At 45.0% G+C, this 19,156-nt stretch overlaps 1 non-coding gene across 1 annotated transcript; it reads left to right on the top strand.

Annotated features, from left to right (window-relative positions):
* Nucleotides 1–17,433: 17,433 nt before the first annotated feature.
* Nucleotides 17,434–17,508, top strand: Trnat-ugu (transfer RNA threonine (anticodon UGU)). Its single transcript has one exon. It is a non-coding gene; the product is annotated as a tRNA-Thr (tRNA).
* The last annotated feature ends 1,648 nt before the right edge of the window (nt 17,509–19,156 follow it).

Below are 19,156 nucleotides of genomic sequence, written 5' to 3'. Positions count from 1 at the left end.
CTCCTATAAGTTGCGCCCCCACCTACAGACACCATTATGATTCCTCACACTGTTCTACTTTAGTAGGGGTGTAACCAGACCTTTGCCTCATTCTGTATGTACCGGGTGATCAAAAAATCAGTATAAATTTGAGAACTTAATAAACCACGGAATAATGTAGATAGAGAGGTAAAAATTGACACACACGCTTGGAATGACACGGGGTTTTATTAGAACCACCCCATATTGCTAGACGCGTGAAAGATCTCTTGCAAGCGTCGTTTGGTGGTAATCGTGTGCTCAGCCGCCATTTTCGTCATGCTTGGCCTCCCAGGTCTCCAGACCTCAGTCCGTGCGATTATTGGCTTTGGGGTTACCTGAAGTCGCAAGTGTATCGTGATCGACCGACATCTCTAGGGATGCTGAAAGACAACATCTGACGCCAATGCCTCACCATAATTCCGGACATGCTTTACAGTGCTGTTCACAACATTATTCCTCGACTAAAGCTATTGTTGAGGAATGATGGTGGACATATTGAGCATTTCCTGAAAAGATCATCATCTTTGCCTTGTCTTACTTTATTATGCTTATTATTGCTATTCTGATCAGATGAAGCGCCATCTGTCGGACATTTTTTGAACTTTTATATTTTTTAGGTTCTAATAAAACCCCGTGTCATTCCAAGCATGTGTGTCAATTTGTACCTCTCTATCTACATTATTCCGTGATTTATTCAGTTTTCAAATTTATACTGACTTTTTGATCACCCAGTATATCAACCGTTGTTGTTACCCATGCGGTAATGATCTGGCAATAACTACCTGCATTTCCTGTTCAACACTGTTCTTTGAAATTGATGCTTAGTTTCCATTAATTACGGACCATTAGGTAGATGTGTCACAAAAGTTTTCAAACACTAGAGAGTGAAGGTACCTTATAAAGTGGTACCTTATAAAGTGGCTCACCTAGGGATGTCATCCGTCCCGACATATCGGGATCGTTACCCTTGTGAACCTTCTTGTCCCGACATCTCCACAAGACCCAATTTTGTCCCGATTTCGCAAAACACTGTTATGAGCTTTTTTCAAGTGATCAGGTAACGCCATCTGTAAGCGCAACATTGAAGGCAGCCTCATATAGTTTTATTTATGTCAACAAGTTTACGTTGACAAGGTATTCTCACAAATGGCGTTTCATGTTGCGTACCCTCTATCGACCATCTGGATCTAGCGCCATCATTCGAGAAAATACCAGACTTTTAGAGTAGAACGGTGCTGAAACTATTTAACTAGTGCCACGCGGAAGAATCGGGCAGTTCCCATTTGAATAGCGATCTGAGCAGATGATTCTTTCTAAACTAATACGAACAACGAGTGCACGTTAGTAAATTTTGAAGTGTTTACCGTGGTTATATAGAATGTGAAGTTACGGCAAGAAAAAAGGAATAAAAGTGAGATAGTGTTAATACTTTCATCCTTCTTTACCTCCTCTGCATTACTGCAGATGACGTGTCACTGAGCACATTTGTACTGTGCATGCAGTACACGTGAGGTACCTAGTTGTTTCCACTGCCCTGTGTGGAATACATAAGTTCTTGTACACTTCACTAACCTGCTGTCTTCATGATGATGATGTCCCCAGCGCAGAAAACAGCACGCAGGTCGTGGATTCCTTTTCTTGAGGCTGAAATTAACTTCGCAAGGAACTGCTGCTATCAATAAACTATAACTCATTTGGGATGCCACTCGCGTTTTTATTGATATAGACACGAGAAAGTATCCTTGATCACAACGTATTGAACATATCTACTCACAGTCATTATATCCGGCTAAAATAACATGAAATACATCCTGCCACAGACAACATGTCTGTCTACTGAAAACGTCAGAACTGAAGAATAAAGTTACATGAATCAAATACTACTATTACAGACAACATGTCTGTACCTAGCGACGGTCGGACCTGTAGTAAATAAAATTGTATGAAACAAATACTGCTATATCAGACAACATATATCTACTGGAACGGTCAGAACTGGAGAGCCGAACTGCCCGAGACACTTCGCGCGCCAAGCCTTGCTAGGCGTGACCCGAACGCCACCGAAGTGCATCGGCAGTAATATCGTCAGTCCTTTGTTTTAGTAATACTTTGATTTTAATAATTTTGAAATGACTGATTGATAGCTGGGTGTTGAGAGATGTTTATTTAAAAAAATGAATTAATTTGGATTACGGGTTTAATTAATAATAGCAACTAAAGTTTAACGTTTTGGCGCCCTACCGGCGAACACAGCAGCCAATCACAGAACAGCAGCACCATGCAGGCGGTCGTTCTCACGGGAATGGTACCGAATCTAACATCTGTCACCGGTACCTCATCCCACACTGCGTCATCTCTCTGCTTCTTGCATCTCCACTGCCCTGGGACTAACATGATGGCTGAATAAGCCAGAAATACAGGGCGTTTCAAAAAGAAAGAGCAGATTTCAAACATTTATTTCTCAAAAACTACAAATGATAGAAACACAATTCAAACGTTTCTTGTCAGAGAAAGGTTCAAAGTTTTTCAATGGTCCGCGCAGAAGTTCCATGCAAATCCGCAGTGGCGCTGGCGTTTGTTTGTAGGAAAATGGCGACGACACCACAGGAACGATCATTTTGTGTGCTGCAATTTGCAAAGTTAGAGTCCATTGTTGGTGTGCAACGTGCATTCCGCCGTCAATTCAACAAACAGCCGCCTCGTCATAAGCAAATTTATGAGTGGCATCACAGATTCGTAGAAGATGGTTGCATCTGCAAGCGAAAAAGCACGGGTCGTCCACGCACATCGGATGAAAATGTCGAGCGTGTCCGTGCAGCTTACGAAAGGAGCCCTAGAAAATCCACGACACGGGCAAGTCACGAACTAAACATGTCTAAAACAACGGTATGGCGCGTTCTGAGTAAGCGTCTGCACATGAAGCCGTACAAACTGCAGTTATTGCAAGCATTGCGTCCTGACGACCACAACAAAAGGTTCGAATTTTCAACTGCAATTCTACAGGACATGGAAGAGGACAATTTTGCCGAACGATTAATTTTTTCAGATGAATCAACGTTTCACATTTCTGGTAAAGTTAATCGGCATAACGTACGAATTTGGGCGAGTGAAACTCCGAGGGACGTTATTCAACATGAAAGAGACTCACCAAAGGTTAACGTCTTTTGTGCAATTTCGGTAAACAAAGTTTATGGACCTTTCTTTTTCATGGAGAAAACTATCACAGGAACCATTTACCTGGACATGTTAGAAAACTGGCTATTTCCTCAACTTCAGGAAGATTCAAATCACTTCATCTTCATGCAAGATGGCGCCCCACCACACTTCTCTGAACCTGTACGACGGTACCTAAATAACACCATTCCAGGACGGTGGATTGGAAGAGCAGGAGCACAAGATCAATGTCATCGTCTGTGGCCTCCCAGGTCACCAGACCTTACTCCCTGCGATTTTTATTTGTGGGGGTACATAAAGGACTGTGTTTATGTCCCACCTATGCCCGCTACTCTTCGAGAGGTACGACATCGAATTGTTGCGGCCGTGAATTCGGTAACTAAAGACCAGTTGCGTCGTGTGTGGCAAGAAATGAGATACCGGTTTGATATTTGTCGTGTAACAAATGGTGCTCATATTGAGGTACAGTTTTGATATTTGTTGTGTAACATTTGGTACTCATATTGAGTGAAGGACCGTTGGAATTGTGTTTCTATCATTTGTAGTTTTTGAGAAATAAATGTTTGAAATCTGCTCTTTCTTTTTGAAACGCCCTGTATTACAAAGTGTATAGTGACATATACTTCGATGACTAAAGTGTTACTGTCGACTGTTTATCGTCTAATAAACTTATCATAGCTTACAAAAATGCCTAAGGATGGCAAGAGAAAGTGTCACTTTTCGAATGATCACACAAAACAGTGGTCTCTTGTCAAGAGAGGACATACGGATCAGGAAGCGTTGTTTGAGATTCGCAGCTGTTTCATCTCAGTGACTCACGGAGGTCAGGCAGATGTGAAGCATCACGTTCCTACAAAGAATCATACAACCAGATTCGCTGTAGCATCGACATCAAAGCTTATTTCTACATTCATGACTGAAGAAGATACCCAGGAAGAACTGCTCATTGCTGCTGCAGAACAAACAACAGCTTATAAGTTATTCTTGAGTTTCTCCCGGCGTATTTGATAATCAAAATATCCACGGGTGTACTGCCGGTCTACAGTGTCCAACGGGCACAATATTTCGGCGATCATACATGTCGCCATCATCAGGTGAACTGACGGACAGCTCCTGTGAACGTGCCGGCACGGAGATCCGTACGCTATGGCTGCTCAGGGGGAAATGGCTTCGGTCGCGGCGGCGGCCGATTTAAATACCCTCCGCCCGCGGCGCGCTCCCTCCGCCGTCCGCGCCCCGCGCCACGGTCGCGCGGTGGAACAGATTGCGACGGCGTCTGAGATGACGTCGGAGTGATGGCTCTGTCCGACGTGGTCGTCACAACTATACGTTTGCTCGATTTACACTCGATTAACCCAATCACTGGTTCCCAAGCCTTGCTAAGATTATAGACACAGTCACGGTTTATGAGGTCGTCATTGGTGCGAATTTCGATGGCCGCTCTAACAACGCTGTCCCAGTATCTCGACGTCTGTACCAGAATCCTCGTGCGTTCATACTCCATAGCGTGATTTTCCGACAAACAATGTTCAGCGACCGCCGACTTGCTCGGATACATCAGTCGAGTGTGCCTCTGGTGTTCACGGCATCGATCCTCGACGGTACGCATCGTCTGACCAATATACGACTTGCCACATTGACACGGAATCTGGTACACGCCGGCCTTCCTCAAACCGAGGTCATCTTTGGCGCTCCCCACCAGCGCACGAGTTTTATTCGGAGGACAAAACACAGTTCCGACCCGGTGTTTCTTCAAAATGCGAGCGATTTTCTCCGAGAGTGCGCCTGTATATGGAATAAACGCACTGCCTACCTTCTCCCTCGTGATTTCATCCATCTGCACAGGTTGTGCTGTAGTGGTTGGGCAGAGAGCACGTTGAATCTGCCACTCTGAGTACCCATTTGATTTGTACCGGCAGTACACCCGTGGATATTTTGATTAACAGCTCATAAAGTTGTCAAGGATCATCAGTCTTTCAGAGCCCTTGACTGTATCGTAAAGTTGAATGCCGCAAAAGTATCCTGATTCAAAAGTCGCCGCAGAGCAATCTACATCCAGGACCAAAGCTATAGCGATTGTTAAAAATATTCTTGCACCACACGCCGGGTCCGAATGCATGAAAAAAATTTGCTAGAAGTTTCATTTTTCGGAGTAGGCATCGATGCATCGAACGGCAAGCCTGAAAAGTTGTGTTCTTTAGTTATTTAACACTTTTCTAAGACTAACGGAATCCAACAGAAGTTATTCAAGTTTGATTCTCTGAATAACGAAACATCTGAGACATTTGCAATATTATGTCTAGAAACTTTAAGACAAATGCAAATTCCATTAGAGAAATTAATCGGTTTTTGTGGAGACAATACTTCATCGAGGCGGCCAGCGTAATGTGTTTCACCAAATCAAAGAATAATTAGGAAAAATGTAGAGGAAATTGGATGCCTTGCCCACATTCTCCGCAACAATATATCAGGTGCTTCTGAAGTTTTGTAACTGTAGACAGTGAAATAATCGTCATGAAAGTATTTAATTATTTTTCAATACGGTATACACAGTAAGAACAGAGAAGCTGAAAGACTTCTGCTTATATGTTCATGTCAACCAACAGATTCTTTTATCTCATTGAAAAACAAGATGGCTGTCGTTAATGCCCGCAGTTGGGAGAATTCTTAATATTCCGATTCCATTAAAACAACTTTTTTAACGCCGAAGACAGGGCCACCTAAATTAATTTCACACTTTTTTTACTAGTCCGATCAGTGAAATTATTTTATGTTTCTGCAGTCAAATTCAGCTCTGTTCGAAAAAAATATAAAAAGCTTGGAGAAGAATAGTCTTGATAACTGAAATAAGACACTCAAAGAAATCTGAATGAAAGGAAGACTGCCAGTTTTATTGGCTTGCAAACAAGATCAATGAGAACAAATTAAAGACTGAGAACTCTAACCAAAAATAATTAATTTGATTTCGAAATTTGAGGAGGAAACAATGGCTTCCTGTATCATAACATTTGATTACTTTCTGTATCATAACATTTGATTACTTTCTTTTAATAAATATCAAGTATTTGAATGGATGACGCCACGTCAACCCCATATTGGGTGATGATTGAAAACACTATTATATACCTGACTAAAAATAGTTTCAAGATTTCATGCGACAGTTGTTTTCAGGAGTGATCAAAGAAGTGGTCAAATATACAATGTGAAACCTCGCTGAAAATGACTAACAAGTTCGTGGTGCCCTCCATCGGTAATGCTGGGATTGAATATTGTGTTGACCCACCCTTAGCCTTGATGACAATTTCCGCTCTCGCAGGCATACGTTCAATCAGGTGCTGGCAGATTTCTTGGAGAATGGCAGCCCATTCTTCACGGAGTGCTGCACTGGGGAGAGGTATCGATGCCGTTCGGTGAGGCCTGGCACGAAGTCGGCGTTCCAAAACATCCCAAAGGTGTTCTGTAGGATTCAGGTCAGGACTCCGTGCAGGCCAGTCCATTACAGGGATGTTATTGTCGTGTAACCACTCCGCCACAGGCCGTGCATTATGAACAGGTGCCCTATCGTGTTGAAAGATGCAATCGCCATCCTCAAATTCCTCTTCAACAGTGGGAAGCTAGAAGCTGCTTAAAACATCAATGTAGGCCTGTACTGTGATAGTGCCACGCAAAACAACAAGGGATGCAAGCCCCTCCATGAAAAACACGACCATACCATAACCACCGCCTCCGAACTTTACTGTTGGCACTATACACGCTGGCAGATGACGTTCACCGGCATTCGCCATACCCACACCCTGCCATCCGATCGTCACATTGTGTACCGTGATTCGTCTCTCCACACAACATTTTCGCACTGTTCAATCATCCAATGTTTACGCTCCTTACACCAAGCGAGGTGTCATTTGGCATTTACCGGCGTGATGTGTGGCTTATGAGCTGCCGCGCGACTATGAAATCCAAGTTTTCTCACCTCCCGCCTAACTGTCACAGTACTTGCAGTGGATCCTGATGCAGTTTGGAATTCCTGTGTGATGGTCTGGATAGACGTCTGCCTATCACACATTACGACCCTCTACAACTGTCGACAGTCTGTCAGTCAACAGACGAGATCGCCCTGTACGCTTTTGTGCTGTGCGTGACCCTTCACGTTTCCGCTTCACTATCACATTGGAAACAGTGGACCTAGGGATGTTTAGGAGTGTGGAAATCTCTCGTACAGACGTATGACACAAGTGAGGCCCAATCACCTGACCGCGTTCGAAGTCCGTGAGTTCCGCAGAGCGCCCCATTCTGCTCTCACGCGATGTCTAATGACTACTGAGGTCGCTACCTGGTAGTAGGTGGCATCACAATGCACCTAATATGAAAAACGTAAGTTTTTTTGGGTGTCCGGATGCTTTTGATCACATAGTGTATGTATCCAGGAGCTTTTTAGAAAGTATGCGTGCCTCGGAAGAATGGAAGTGTAAACACTCTGCGAATGAAAGGCGGATTTACTTTCTTAAGGAAATCAAGCATCCTGAACGCAAAATGCCAACTGCTAAAATTATGCGAATATTTGTTTTCTATTCCCACACACAGCGTCACTGTGGAAAGAGTATTTTAGCTGACGTCAGCCCAATGGACTAAATGAAAGTGCAGACAGGCACTGTGGAATCAATCTTACAGTGCCAGTTTTACTACAAGCTGACTTGCATGGAGTTTTGTAAACATGTAAAAGGGAAAGAAGACTCGCTGAAAAAGAGGGAATCTTCCAAAAGATGTGGAGTACCAACTACTTGTGCTGCAAGAAGTTCCATTTAATTGCGCTGTAAATAAAAAGTGACTATATTAAATAATATTTTTACTTCATTTCTAAACACCCATCCCGGGTTCCCGGGTTCGATTCCCGGTGGGGTCAGGGATTTTCTCTGCCTCGTAATGACTGGGTGTTGTGTGCTGTTGGGTTGGGGTTGTTTTGGGAAAGGAGACCAGACAGCGAGGACATCGGTCTCATCGGATTACGGAAGGATGGGGAAGGAAGTCGGCCGAACCCTTTCAGAGGAACCATCCCGGCATTTGCCTGGAGTGATTTAGGGAAATCGCGGAAAACCTAAATCAGGATGGCCGGACGCGGGATTGAACCGTCGTCCTCCCGAATGCGAGTCCAGTGTCTAACCACTGCGCCACCTCGCTCGGTGTGTGTGCTGTTCTTAGATTAGTTAGTTTTAAGTAGTTCTAAGTTCTAGGGGACTGATGACCATAGATGTTAAGTCCCATAGTGCTCACAGCCAGCCAAAAACCCATCTCAGATTGTTCCAACCAAGTTTCAGCCAGGTATGGCAACCCTGGGCTCACCAGTAGAAAGGCGCCAAGTCTAGGGAGGAGGACTTAGTCCAAGAAAATTGTCTGGCGATGGTGAAGGCCCAAAATCGTGGTTGCCGCTCGCTGACACACCCTGCTCCGGCGCATGGCGTACTGCTCTCGACGTAGTAGGTGCAGCCGTACTGCCAATAGCCCTGCTAGAACTGGCGGGTATTTACAATGGTTAGAAGCCCATTTGTTGTGTCGATGCACTGCTTCCAGCCAGGCTGAAGCTGCTTCCTGCTACATAGCTTATACAAGCGTGTGGAACACTATTAAAATATGCCGAGAAATAAGTTGCTCTTGATGTTTCTCACAAATTTACAGCAAAAAATTGGCATTAAAATTTTCTGAGGGACTGTATTTGATACAGTTGAGGTGCAAATGCACATTAGCTGCATAGCGGAACTGCCAGCGTAGCATTTAATATTTTTTTGGTGGGATCTGAAATTTAAAAACCTCTCTCACACCGGCCTGATTTAGCTTCACTGATCAGGATAGTAAAAAACATGCGTATATTAAGGGAATTTTCATTCACAAAGTAGGCTTATCACATTCACACGGTTGAATACTGTTCTATCCTGATTAAATTTGAGCTTAACTTAAATTCCATAAGGCAGTGAAGCAATTTCGAGGTCTCGGTGCGACGAAAATTGTCAGTCGATCTCCTGAAAACATTTGTAATAATTATTAACTTTCGGTGATCACATGGGGAAGACCGGAGATCTGCTGGTAAGACCGTGTTAGCCCATTTATTGAAAGTAATAAACTGGATATCTTGTGCGTGCAAAACGGCAGGTTCGTCCAGTGTAAATCAGACGTAACGCACTGATTCCCTTGCAACACAGCATAGTAAGCAGACACTCTCAATAACAATCAGTTAAACAATACGTGAACACACTTACTTTAGTTTAGTTCATGTATTAAATTCCTTCTCATACAGAATCTCATCAAGATGGCGACTAGCTCAACAATACATACATATACATCTTCGTTCTTTCACGGCTAATCGGCAAGATCTGAATCATTCTCTTCATAAGAGAAAACATAGGTAGCAGAGAAGCTATTCCATGGAGTAAACGCACGCTCCAAGGAATAATAGGGCTTGAAAGTACTTTGCATTGATAATCATCGTATATTAAAGTTTAGGAATGGCTAAGATAATAAGAGATATTTCGAGATATGTACTGAGTTATATAATTTATAAAATTTCGGAAAATATCGCGGAGAGACCGCTGCAAGAGGCATTACAAGCAGATATAGAGTCTGGTGCAGTTCACGGATCGCTGGTTCAAGTCTCGTTTTTCGTTCAATTTTAAATACGTTCATTTCGTAATTGCAAAATTCATCATCATTTTTTATGAATAATGCGTGTCTTCTTGTTTGTAATTGCATATTGTACGCAGAATTCCTGTCTTCATTTTAAACATAAATTCTTAAATATCGATATTTTACGAAAGATTATTCACTACTGGCCATTAAAACTGCTACACCACGAAGACGACATGCTACAGACGCGACATTTAACCGACAGGAAGAAGATACTGTGATATGCAAATGACTAGCTTTTCAGAGCATTCACACAAGGTTGGCGCCGGTGGCGACACCTACAACGTACTGACATGACGAAAGTTTCCAACCGATTTCTCATACGCAAACAGCAGTTGACCGGCGTTGCCTGGTGAAACGTTGTTGTGATGCCTCGTGTAAGGAGGAGAAATGCGTACCACCACGTTTCCGACTTTGATAAAGGCCGGATTGTAGCCTATCGCGATTGCGGTTTATCGTATCGCGACATTGCTGCTCGCGTTGGTCGAGATCCAATGATTGTTAGCAGAATATGGGATCGGTGGGTTCAGGAGCGTAATACGGAACGCCGTGCTGGATCCCAACGGCCTCGTATCACTAGCAGTCGAGAAGACAGGCACCTTATCAGCAAGGCTGTAACGGATCGTTCAGCCACGTGTCGATCCCTGAGTCAACAGATGGGGACGTTTGCAAGTCAACAACCATCTGCACGAACAGTTCGACGATGCTTGCAGCAGCATGGAGTATCAGCTCGGAGACCATGGCTGCGGTTACCCTTGACGCTGCATCACGGACAGGAGCGCCTACGATGGTGTACTCAACGACGAACCTGGGTACACGAATGGCAAAACGTCATTTTCTCGGATGAATCCAGGTTCTGTATACAGCATCATGATGGTCGCATCCGTGTTTGCCGACATCGTGGTGAGCGCACATTCAATGCGTGTATTCGTCATCGCCATACTGGCGTATCACCCGGCGTGATGGTATGGGGTGCCATTTGTTACATGTCTCCGTCACCTCTTCTTCGCATTGACGGCACTTTGAACAGTGGACGTTACATTTCAGATGTGTTACGACCCGTGGCTCTACCCTTCATTCGGTCCTTGCGAAACCCTACATTTCAGCAGGGTAATGCACGACCACACGTTGCAGGTCCTGTACAGGCCTTTCTGGATACAGCGACTGCTGCCCTGGCCAGCACATTCTCCAGATCTCTCACCAACTGAAAACGTCTGGTCAATGGTGGCCGAGCAACTGGCTCGTCACAATACACCAGTCACTACTCTTGATGAACTGTGGTATCGTGTTGAAGCTACATGGGCAGCTGTACCTGTACACGCCATCCAAGCTCTGATTGATTCAATGCCCAGGCATATCAAGGCCGTTATTTCGGCCAGAGGTGGTTTTTCCGGGTACTGATTTCTCATGATCCATGCACCCAAATTGCGTGAAAATGTAAACACATGTCAGTTCTAGTATACTATACTTGTCCAATGAATACCCGTTTATCATCTGCATTTCTTCTTGGTTGTTGTCGTTGTGGTCTTCAGTCCAGAGGCTGGTTTGATGTAGCTCTCCATGCTGCTCTATCCTGTGCAAGCTGCTTCATTTCCCAGTACGTACTGCAGCCTACATCCTTCTGAATGGTCTCGCACTACAATTTTTACCCTCCACGCTGCCCTCCAATACTAAATTGGTGATCCCCTGATGCCTCAGAACATGTCTTACCAACCGATCCCTTCTTCTAGTCAAGTTGTGCCACAAACTCCTCTTCTCCCCAATTCTATTCAATACCTCTTCGTTAGTTATATGATCTACCCATCTAATCTTCAGCATTCTTCTGTAGCACCACATTTCGAAAACTGCTATTCTCTTCTTGTCCAAACTATTTATCGTCTATGTTTCACTTCCATACATGGCTACACTCCATACAAATACTTTCAGAAACGACTTCCTGACACTTAAATCTGTAGTCGATGTTAACAAATTTCTCTTCTTCAGAAACGCTTTACTCCTTGGTGTAGCAATTTTAATGGCCAGTAGTGTAATAAACCTTGCTTAAATTAAGAAAATATAACACTGTAATTTTAAGGCAAAAATGAAAAATCAGATTCTCTTTATTCGAACCTTATCCATTGTGTTATACCACAGATGTAGCCTCACACGCAACAGTGTGATATGTCACGGAATGCAATCATTTTCTCTGCGTCGAGCACACCATACAAATGCCGCATTTTTATGTTTTCCACTGTACCACTACAATGTGAACCCAACAAAGTACGGGTTGTCGCGGGAAATAACATGACTATTAAGCTGCCAAATGTACTGGAACTAAAGCACGCAGCTTTTTCTCATGGTAGTGGGATATAGAACGGCTCGTCATAAAAGTAGAAAATGCGGCGCCTGGGCGCCTTCTGTTGTTGATCGTCTCGTTATCAGCGTAGCAGATGACAGTTTCAGAAATGAAATGTATTTCTGGGAATCGGATAAGGAAGGAGCTAAGTGAGTACCAGACGACTGACTATAATTTATATCTTCAGTGGCGGAAGTATTCAGCAATATGGCGAAACCCCTGTAGTACATTTTTGCACCACACACAGCTCGCTCGTAAAAATTTCCCTGCGTTTAAGTTAGGTATTTTCGTCACTCTTGTTTGTAATTGGAATACTGCGTTAGGTGAGAATGAGAGCATTTTATGGTTTCCGTCTGTTCACCTAACAAGCATGTGGTAGCGGTGTTTTGCCGAATATTACTTCATTCGCTTTAAAAATTATATGACATTCGAAGCTATATTGTTCGTCTGATCGTATCTTTTTACGTCTGAGCGCAACTGCTCACATCATTGCTGGTTAGTTGCACTAGCTGACTGGCCAGTGCGGCGATAAAGCTCTTGTCTTGCATTATCGCTCCGTCTACAGGGTGAAAAGTATTTAAACCGACAAACTCTGGGAGGCTGTAGGGGACATCAAAACAAATATTTTTCCCTAATGTCATTTTTCCTATGAGGATTATTTATACCACTGGAGGCCGTATTACGCTCTACAGTGGTAGGCAACTGCTGTCCACCAGTGTAGTAGTGCATTGTCTCTGTTTACTAATGGAGGCTGCACCTGGAGTGATTACACTGATATGGTTGGTGTGTACTACGTAGCGCACCACAACGGACGAGCTGCACATCGGGTTTATCAACAACAATATCCTAATCGCCGTATCCCGCATCATACGACCTTTCTGCTGTGTACCAACGTCTGCGTGAGACGGGGTTATTTAGCAGATTACCTGGACAGGGACGCCGTCGCACGGTAAGAAAGCTGCAATTTGAGGAAGCTGTCTTGCAGCATGTGGAGCGGGATCCTTCAATCAGCACTCGTGTAATTGCACGTAACATGGGGATCAATCAGATGCATATAAGAACAGTCCTTCGAGAGCAATTGTTACGTGCATTTCACGTGTCCACAACCTGGAACCAGTTGGTTATCCACGCAGAGCAGTTTTCGCAGTGGTACCTGGAAGAGTGTTAAATGCATCCTACATTTCCATCCTCTGTGTTGTTTACCGATCAAGCAACGTTCGGGCGTGATGGAGTCTTCAACATGCAACAATTCGCATGTCTGGAGTGAGTATAACCCACATGCCACAGTTACTAGCGCTCATCAACTGGGGTTCTTCGTTAATGTGTGGGTCGGTGTTGTTGGGGACTGTTTAATTGGGCCGTATCTGCTACCTAGGCCATTAAATGGCAGGCACTATTACAATTTTCTCGCCAGAGCATTTGCTAGAATTGCTGGAAGACGTCCCGCTCCCTACAAGACAACGCACGTGGTTCCAAAGTGACGGGGCGCCGGCACATTTCAGTCGTCGCCTGCGTCGATTCCTCGACCGACAGTTCCCAGAAACGTGGATTGGCAGAGGCGGTCCTGTGCCATGGCCTGCTCGATCCCCAGATATGTCCCCTCTGGACTTTGTGTGGGGAGAGATGCGCAACCTTGTTTACGCAACTCTAGTTGCATCAGAAGAGGATCTGGCTGCCCGGATAGTAGCAGCAGCAGGAACAATTCAGGATACTCCTGGGGTTTTTGCCCGTGTCAGGCAGAACATGATCCGACGGTGTAACCTTTGTTTACGTGTCAATGGAGGAAATTTTGAACATCAACTGTAATTGAAATTGGGTTGTGTTAATGTGTTGTCTCTCGGTCATAAAAAAATGGAAAAGTGTTTGTTGGTTTAATTAATTTGCGCCAGAGAAATCTTCCTCTACCGGTTTAAATACTCCTCATAGGAAAAAAATGACAGTAGGGAAAAATATTTGTTTTGCTATCCCCTACAACCTCTTAGAGTTTGTCGGTTTAAATACCTTTCACTCTGTGTGTGCGTGTAACACAGCAGAAGACGAATTCTTAAGATCGCACTTGACTCTACCGCACACAGCTTGGCTTCCGGTCCACGTGGAACGAAATCCAATGAAATTCAAGCAAACGCCGAAGAACACACGGTCTAATGTTATTCTTAGGATGAATGATAATTAATTGAAACACTCAGTTGCTAACAGGTGTTGTTGATATACCTCGATGGGGACAGCTGAAAGTGTGTGCCCCGACAGGGACACGAACCCGAGATCTCCTGCTTACATGGCAGACGCTCTACCCTTCTGAACCACCGAGGACACAGGTGAATAGCGCGACTGCAGGGACTTATCCCTTGCACGTTCCCCGTGAAACCCACATTCCCAACTGTCCACAAGCTACATATGTAATGTACCTAGGTATATCAACAACATCTGTCGGCAGCTGAGACTTTCAATTAATTATAATTTATTCTCGAGAAGCTGTACGGTCATCAATGGTATCTGTTCTTTCGAGAACAGTTACTATCTTCATATATAGTTAAAGGCTACCCGGCCATTGACCTTCGTCTGTGCGAATGCGCACAGGTTGTCCGAACTCTTACGGGAATCGTCACCTTAGTTGGCGCGAGTAATGAGTGGATGGGCAAATACACTCCTGGAAATGGAAAAAAGAACACATTGACACCGGTGTGTCAGACCCACCATACTTGCTCCGGACACTGCGAGAGGGCTGTACAAGCAATGATCACACGCACGGCACAGCGGACACACCAGGAACCGCGGTGTTGGCCGTCGAATGGCGCTAGCTGCGCAGCATTTGTGCACCGCCGCCGTCAGTGTCAGCCAGTTTTCCGTGGCATACGGAGCTCCATCGCAGTCTTTAACACTGGTAGCATGCCGCGACAGCGTGGACGTGAACCGTATGTGCAGTAGACGGACTTTGAGCGAGGGCGTATAGTGGGCATGCGGGAGGCCGGGTGGACGTACCGCCGAATTGCTCAACACGTGGGGCGTGAGGTCTCCACAGTACATCGATGTTGTCGCCAGTGGTCGGCGGAAGGTGCACGTGCCCGTCGACCTGGGACCGGACCGCAGCGACGCACGGATGCACGCCAAGACCGTAGGATCCTACGCAGTGCCGTAGGGGACCGCACCGCCATTTCCCAGCAAATTAGGGACACTGTTGCTTCTGGGGTATCGGCGAGGACCATTCGCAACCGTCTCCATGAAGCTGGGCTACGGTCCCGCACACCGTTAGGCCGTCTTCCGCTCACGCCCCAACATCATGCAGCCCGCCTCCAGTGGTGTCGCGACAGGCGTGAATGGAGGGACGAATGGAGACGTGTCGTCTTCAGCGATGAGAGTCGCTTCTGCCTTGGTGCCAACGATGGTCGTATGCGTGTTTGGCGCCGTGCAGGTGAGCGCCACAATCAGGACTGCATACGACCGAGGCACACAGGGCCAACACCCGGCATCATGGTGTGGGGAGCGATCTCCTACACTGGCCGTACACTACTGGTGATCGTCGAGGGGACACTGAATAGTGCACGGTACATCCAAACAGTCATCGAACCCATCGTTCTACCATTCCTAGACCGGCAAGGGAACTTGCTGTTCCAACAGGACAATGCACGTCCGCATGTATCCCGTGCCACCCAACGTGCTCTAGAAGGTGTAAGTCAACTACCCTGGCCAGCAAGATCTCCGGATCTGTCCCCCATTGAGCATGTTTGGGACTGGATGAAGCGTCGTCTCACGCGGTCTGCACGTCCAGCACGAACGCTGGTCCAACTGAGGCGCCAGGTGGAAATGGCATGGCAAGCCGTTCCACAGGACTACATACAGCATCTCTACGATCGTCTCCATGGGAGAATAGCAGCCTGCATTGCTGCGAAAGGTGGATATACACTGTACTAGTGCCGACATTGTGCATGCTCTGTTGCCTGTGTCTATGTGCCTGTGGTTCTGTCAGTGTGATCGTGTGATGTATCTGACCCCAGGAATGTGTCAATAAAGTTTCCCCTTCCTGGGACAATGAATTCACGGTGTTCTTATTTCAATTTCCAGGAGTGTATCTATTAGGTACATTAGTTACCCCACAGTCGTTTAATGAACAAAGTAAGAGCATATGGACTATCAGACCAATTGTGTGATTGGATTGAAGAGCTCCTAGATAACAGAACGCAGCATGTCATTCTCAATGGAGAGAAGTCTTCCGAAGTAAGAGTGATTTCAGGTGTGCCGCAGGGGAGTCTCGTAGGACCCTTGCTATTCACAATATACATAAACGAACTTGTGAATAACATCGGAAGTTCACTGAGGCTTTTTGCGGATGATGCTGTAGTATATCGAGAGGTTGTAACAATGGAAAATTGTACTGAAATGCAGGAGGATCTGCAACTAATTGATACATGGTGCAGGGAATGGCAATTGAATCTCGATGTAGACAAGTGCAATGTGCTGCGAATACACAATACATAACAAGAAAGATCCTTTATCATTTAGCTACAATATAGCAGGTCAGCAACTGGAAGCAGTTAATTCCATAAATTATCTGGGAGTAGGCATTAGGAGTGATTTAAAATGGAATGATCATATAAAATTAATCGTCGCTAAAGCAGACGCTAGACTGAGATTCATTGGAAGAACCCTAAGGAAATACAATCCGAAAACGAAGTAGGCTACAGTACACTTGTTCGCCCACTGCTTGAATACTGCTCACCAGTGTGGGATCCGTACCAGATAGGGTTGATAGAAGAGATAGAGAAGATCCAACGGAGAGCAACGCGCTTCGTTACAGGATCATTTAGAAATCGCCAAAGCGCTACGGAGATGATAGATAAACTCCAGTGGAAGACTCTGCAGGAGAGACGCTCAGTAGCTCGATACGGGCTTTTGTTGAAGTTTCGAGAACATACCTTCACCGAGGAGTCAACCAGTATATTGCTCCTTCCTACGTATATCTCTCGAAGAGGCCATGAGGATAAAATCAGAGAGATTAGAGCCCACACAGAGGCATACCGACAATCTTTCTTTCCACGGACAACACGAGACTGGAATAGAATGGACAACCGATAGAGGTACTCAAAGTACCCTCCACCATACACCGTCAGTTGGCTTACGGAGTATGGATGTAAATATAGATATAGATACATTACATATGTAGACTGTGGACAGTTGGGAATGTCTCACGGGGAACGTGCAAGGGATAAGTCCCTGCAGTCGCGCTATTCATCTGTGTCATCGGTGGCTCAGATGGGTAGAGCGTCTGCCATGTAAGTAGGAGGTCCCGGGTTCGAGTCCCGGTCGGGGCACACACTTTCAGCGGTCCCCATCGACGTATATCAAGAGCACCTGTCGGCAGCTGAGGGTTTCAGTTAATAACCACTTATTCTAGAGAAGCTGCACGGTCGTCAATGGTATCTGTTCTTTCGAGGACAGTTGCTATCTTCATATATCTCAGGATGAACACACTATAGTAATGCGTAAACGGCCCTGTTGCTGCAACAGGCATGTCGATGCATTGCTTATGGCTTCTTAAATAATTGCTACGGCTGACTGCTATTTTTTGCACTACCCAACAGCAGAAAAATAGTGACGGCGCTACACTGTAAAGGCCGGGTGGGCAACCAGCTGCCCGAGGCTCGGGACCGCCCCTCGATTGGTTTCAGTCAGGCCTGCAGAAGAAATTCATGGGTGCGATAGCGATACGTCAGCGTTGTACTCCGCCCGGGACACATTTTCGTTTATTTCGGCGGCGCTCGGCTCGCCTTGGCCGTAGCAGCTCACGGTCCAGACAAGTGAAAGTTCGTGTTTTTCCAGTTTGGCTTTAGTATAGCGTTGGTACATAAGTTCGTAGTGTTTTTCCACAAATTTAATAAATATAATTGATACATATAATAGATTAAGGAAAGGAAAACCTACATTTCTAGCATTTGTGGACTTAGAGAAAGCTTTTGACAATGTTGACTGGAATACTCTCTTTCAAATTCTAAAGGTAGCAGGGGTAAAATACAGGAAGCGAAAGGCTATTTACAATTTGTACAGAAACCAGATGGCAGTTATTAGAGTCGAGGGGCATGAAAGGGAAGCAGCGGATGGGAAGGGAGCGAGACAGGGTTGTAGCCAGTCCCCGATGTTATTCAATCTGTATATTGAGCAGGCATTAAAGGAAACAAAAGAAAAATTCGGAGTAGGTATTAAAATCCATGGAGAAGAAATAAAAACGTTGAGGTTCGCCGATGACATAGTAATTCTGTCAGAGACAGCAAAGGCCTTGGAAGAGCAGTTGAACAGAATGGACAGTGTCTTGAAAGGAGGATATAAGATGAACACCAACAAAAGCAAAACGAGGATAATGGAATGTGTCGAATTAAGTCGGGTGATGCTGAAGGAATTAGATAAGGAAATGAGACACTTAAAGTAGTAAAGGAGTTTTGCTATTTGGGGAGAAAAATAACAGATGATGGTCGAAGTAGAGATGATATAAAATGTAGACTGGCAATGGCAAGGAAAGCGTTTCTGAAGAAGAGAAATTTGTTAACATCGAGTATAGATTTAAGTGTCAGGAAGTCGTTTCTGAAAGTATTTGTATTGAGTGTAGCCATGTATGGAAGTGAAACATGGACGATAAATAGTTGGGACAAGAAGAGAATAGAAGCTTTCGAAATGTGGTGCTACAGAGGAATGCTGAAGATTAGATGGGTAGATCACATAACTAATGAGGAGGTATTGAATAGAATTGGGGAGAAGAGGAATTTGTGGCACAACTTGACAGGAAGAAGGGACCGGTTGGTAGGACATGTTATGAGGCATCAAGGGATCACAAATTTAGCACTGGAGGGCAGAATGGAGGGTAAAAATCGTAGAGGGAGACCAAGAGATGAACACACTAAGCAGATTCAGAAGGATGTAGGCTGCAGTAAGTACTGGGAGATAAAGAAGCTTGCACAGGATAGAGTA

The sequence above is a fragment of the Schistocerca serialis genome, chromosome 10, assembly GCF_023864345.2.
Source record: "Schistocerca serialis cubense isolate TAMUIC-IGC-003099 chromosome 10, iqSchSeri2.2, whole genome shotgun sequence".
Classification (NCBI taxonomy): Eukaryota; Metazoa; Arthropoda; class Insecta; order Orthoptera; family Acrididae; genus Schistocerca; species Schistocerca serialis.
Note: the sequence above shows the minus strand (reverse complement) of the source record. Positions and strands in the feature narration are given on the sequence as shown.